General features: G+C 48.8%; 1 protein-coding gene across 4 annotated transcripts in view; it reads right to left on the minus strand.

The window, feature by feature from the left end:
* The window catches only part of LOC128694851 (uncharacterized), a 1,130,786-nt gene extending 1,127,370 nt beyond the window's left edge, over positions 1-3,416 (minus strand). For 3 of the 4 annotated variants that reach the window (XM_053785209.2, XM_053785218.2, XM_053785193.2), the window contains exon 1: positions 3,250-3,416. The gene's annotated coding sequence lies outside the window, so the exon portion shown is untranslated. The remainder of the gene's footprint in view (positions 1-3,249) is intronic. The other variant, XM_053785203.2, reaches the window with a different exon arrangement.
* Positions 3,417-4,689: the final 1,273 nt, after the last annotated feature.

The following is a 4,689-nucleotide window of genomic DNA, read 5'->3' on the forward strand; positions in this document are numbered from 1 at the left end:
CACAACTTGTCACGGAGGAGGAAGCTGCAGGCAACATACACAACTTGTCACGGAGGAGGAAGCTGCAGGCAACATACACAACTTGTCACGGAGGAGGAAGCTACAGGCAACCTACACAACTTGTCACGGAGGAGGAAGCTGCAGGCATCCTACACAACTTGTCACGGAGGAGGAAGCTGCAGGCATCCTACACAACTTGTCACGGAGGAGGAAGCTGCAGGCATCCTACACAACTTGTCACAGAGGAGGAAGCTGCAGGCAACATACACAACTTGTCACGGAGGAGGAAGCTGCAGGCATCCTACACAACTTGTCACGGAGGAGGAAGCTGCAGGCATCCTACACAACTTGTCACAGAGGAGGAAGCTGCAGGCATCCTACACAACTTGTCACAGAGGAGGAAGCTGCAGGCATCCTACGCAACTTGTCACGGAGGAGGAAGCTGCAGGCATCCTACACAACTTGTCACGGAGGAGGAAGCTGCAGGCAACATACACAACTTGTCACGGAGGAGGAAGCTGCAGGCATCCTACACAACTTGTCACAGAGGAGGAAGCTGCAGGCATCCTACACAACTTGTCACAGAGGAGGAAGCTGCAGGCATCCTACGCAACTTGTCACGGAGGAGGAAGCTGCAGGCATCCTACACAACTTGTCACGGAGGAGGAAGCTGCAGGCATCCTACACAACTTGTCACAGAGGAGGAAGCTGCAGGCAACATACACAACTTGTCACGGAGGAGGAAGCTGCAGGCAACACACACAACTTGTCACGGAGGAGGAAGCTGCAGGCAACACACAACTTGTCACGGAGGAGGAAGCTGCAGGCAACACACACACTTTGTAACAGAGGAGGAAGCTGCAGGCAACATACACAACTTGTCACGGAGGAGGAAGCTGCAGGCAACATACACAACTTGTCACGGAGGAGGATGCTGCAGGCAACATACACAACTTGTCACGGAGGAGGAAGCTGCAGGCAACCTACACTACTTGTCAACTTGTCATGGAGGAGGAAGCTGCAGGCATCCTACACAACTTGTCACGGAGGAGGAAGCTGCAGGCAACATGCACAATTTGTCACGAAGGAAGCTGCAGGCAACATACACATCTTGATACAAAGGCAGCATCTGCAGCAACACACTCAACCAGTTGGAAAACACCACCAGCAGGGATGTGAAGACTCATGTGGTGTTATCCCGGTGTTATCGTGTTATCCAGGTGTTATCCTGGCCTCACCCTGATTTTATATTGCACAACAAATATGGCAGTATATCTCGACTGATCTGTAGATTTCTTCAGTGGAAGTAGTGGCTCTCCACTTGAGAACCAGCGGAACCATGGAAAATGAGGTAATCGGTCCTCAGCCTAGAAGAAACGTTTGTCCTGGCGTTTAATGGAGTTATCTTTATGTTATCCTGATGCTGCCGTAATGTCATCTTGCGCCATCCTGGTTTCCCATAGTTCAATTGTTAGCGGACTCAGCTCACACACTGAGGTCCGTGGTTCGATCCCCGGAATGGGCGTAATCATTAGAACGTGTTTAATTACGATATCTGCTGTCACTCCTTACCGAGGAGTAAAATAGGTACCTGGGTGTTAGTCGACTGGTGTGGGTCGCATCCTGGGAACAAAATTGACCTAATTTGCGGGAAATGTTCCACATAACAAGGGACTTTCTATATAGTAGTGTGTCACTTATGTCAGCTATGGTATGTATAAGTTGTATCATGTACTTGTAGTAATAAGGATTATCCGGATATTAGCCAGCCGTTATCCTGGCTTTATCCCACCACCACTATCACCACTACCAGCAGTATCAACACTTTCATCAGATCAACCAGCAGCACCACCACCACCACAATCATGGTCCACTACTTCCACAATGGTCCACTACTACTATTATGGTCCACTACTATTATCATAGTCCATTATCACCATGGCCCACCAGTACCACCATGGTCCACCACTACCACCATGGTCCACCACTACCACCATGGTCCACCACTGCCACCATTGTCCACCAATACAATTATGGTACACTATCACCATGGCCCACCTACCACCATGGTCCACTACTGCTATTACCACCGTTGTCCACCAGTACAGTCATGGTCCACTACCATCATGGTCCACTACTGCTACTTCCACCGTTGCCAATAGTATAATCATGGTCCACTACTATGGTCCACTGGTACAACCATGGTCCACTCCCATCATGGTCCACTACTGCTACTTCCACCGTTGTCCACCAGTACAATCATGGTCCAATACCATGGTCCACTAGTACAATCATGGTCCACTCCCACCATGGTCCACCACTACCATTATGGTCCACCACTACCACCATGGTCAACCACAAACACCATGGTCTACCATCACCATGGTCCACTATTACCACCATGGTCCACCAGTACCACCATGGTCCACCACTATCGCCATGGTTCACCACTACAACAATGGTCCATTGCTACCACTATTGTCCACTACAAACATGGTCCACCACTATCTCCATCGTCTACCACTACCACCATGGTCCACTACTACCACCATGATTCACTCCTACCACCATGGTCCACCACTACCACAATGATCTACCACTACGAATGTGGTCCACCACCACCCTGATGGTCGACCACTACCCCCACGGTTCACCACTGCTTCCACGGGCCACACTACCACCATGGTCCACCACTACCCTGATGGTCCACCACTACCCCCACGGTTCACCGCTGCTCCCACGATCCACCACTACCACTATGGTCCACCACTGCCATCATGGTCCACCACTACCAACATGGTCCACCACTACCACCATGGTCCTCCACTACCCCCACGGTCCACCACTACCACCATGGTCCACCACTACCACCATGGTCCACCACTACCACCATGGTCCACCACTACCACCATGTTCCACCACTACCACCATGTTCCACCACTACCACCATGTTCCACCACTACCACCATGGTCTACAACTACAACGAATTAAGTCACGTCATGTTACTCAACACAGTTGAATCACGAAAAAAAAATCGCTAAACCTTTAAGAGTTAAACAGCACAAGTGACATGGGACGCAGTCATGTTAGCCAGGAGGAAAGGAAGGGTAGCACCATTCCCTTGAATCATGAGCCCAGCATGAGCATCATAGACCATCCCATGCAGGGGTAAAGACTTACCTAACACATTACAAATCCACCATGGTAAAAAAAAATCAGATTTGGGCAGAGGTGTGAGCGTGACGTACCTGAGCGTGACGTACCTGGGCTTCACACACGGCCGCTTGTCGCTCAGGCAACAGCAAATACAGAAGTTTATATCCTGGCGAGATTACAGTGAGGGATACAGCGGAGGGGAGGATGTGCCTTGGGGAGCGGGAAGCAAGCACCTTGATGCCACACTGGACCAGCCACAACTAACTCGCCACCACAGTGCCAAGTCCCTACTCAGTGCCAACACTGGTGCCACATGTCACCATCCTCTCCAATACACAAAAATATTAATAAATCTTAATAAATGATTTTCAATAGATAAAGTGTTTTATAAGAATTTGCTTATCAGTGTAATTTTCACGGTTTACACTTGCTGGTGGTAGCTTAGTTTTCAGTAGAGGGAGCGACTGCTGGAGACTGTGGTTCTGGCAACAGTGTTCCGGGGAAGGAAAATAAGACCATGGAATATCTGAGGGTGTGTGTGTGTGTGTGTGTGTGTGTGTGTGTGTGTGTGTGTAGTGTGTGTGTGTAGTGTGTGTGTGTAGTGTGTGTGTGCGTAGTGTGTGTGTGTGTGTAGTGTGTGTGTGTGTAGTGTGTGTGTGTCTAGTGTGTGTGTGTGTGTGTAGTGTGTGTGTGTGTAGTGTGTGTGTGTGTGTGTGTGTGTGTGTGTGTGTGTGTAGTGTGTGTGTGTGTAGTGTGTGTGTGTGTAGTGTGTGTGTGTGTGTGTAGTGTGTGTGTGTAGTGTGTGTGTGTGTGTAGTGTGTGTGTGTGTGTGTAGTGTGTGTGTAGTGTGTGTGTGTAGTGTGTGTAGTGTGTGTAGTGTGTGTGTGTAGTGTGTGTAGTGTGTGTAGTGTGTGTGTGTAGTGTGTGTGTGTAGTGTGTGTGTGTGTGTGTGTGTGTGTGTGTGTGTGTATATATATATATGTAGCGTGTGTGTATATGTAGTGTGTGTGTATATGTAGTGTGTGTGTGTATATGTAGTATGTGTGTATGTAGTGTGTGTGTATGTAGTGTGTGTGTATGTAGTGTGTGTGTATGTAGTGTGTGTGTGCGTTTGTGTGTGTGTGTAGTGTGTGTGTGTGTGGTGTGTGTGTGTGGTGTGTGTGTGTGTGGTGTGTGTGTGGTGTGTGTATGTAGTGTGTGTGTATGTAGTGTGTGTGTATGTAGTGTGTGTGTATGTAGTGTGTGTGTATGTAGTGTGTGTGTATGTAGTGTGTGTGTATGTAGTGTGTGTGTATGTAGTGTGTGTATGTAGTGTGTGTGTATGTAGTGTGTGTGTATGTAGTGTGTGTGTATGTAGTGTGTGTGTATGTAGTGTGTGTGCATGTAGTGTGTGTGCATGTAGTGTGTGTGCATGTAGTGTGTGTGGTGTGTGTAGTATGTGTGTGTAGTGTGTGTGTGTACTCACCCAGCTATGGTTGCAGGGGTTGATTCATAGCTCCTGGTCCCGTCTCTTCACTGATCGCTACTAGGGT

The sequence above is a fragment of the Cherax quadricarinatus genome, chromosome 14 (assembly GCF_038502225.1).
Source record: "Cherax quadricarinatus isolate ZL_2023a chromosome 14, ASM3850222v1, whole genome shotgun sequence".
NCBI classification, from domain to species: Eukaryota; Metazoa; Arthropoda; class Malacostraca; order Decapoda; family Parastacidae; genus Cherax; species Cherax quadricarinatus.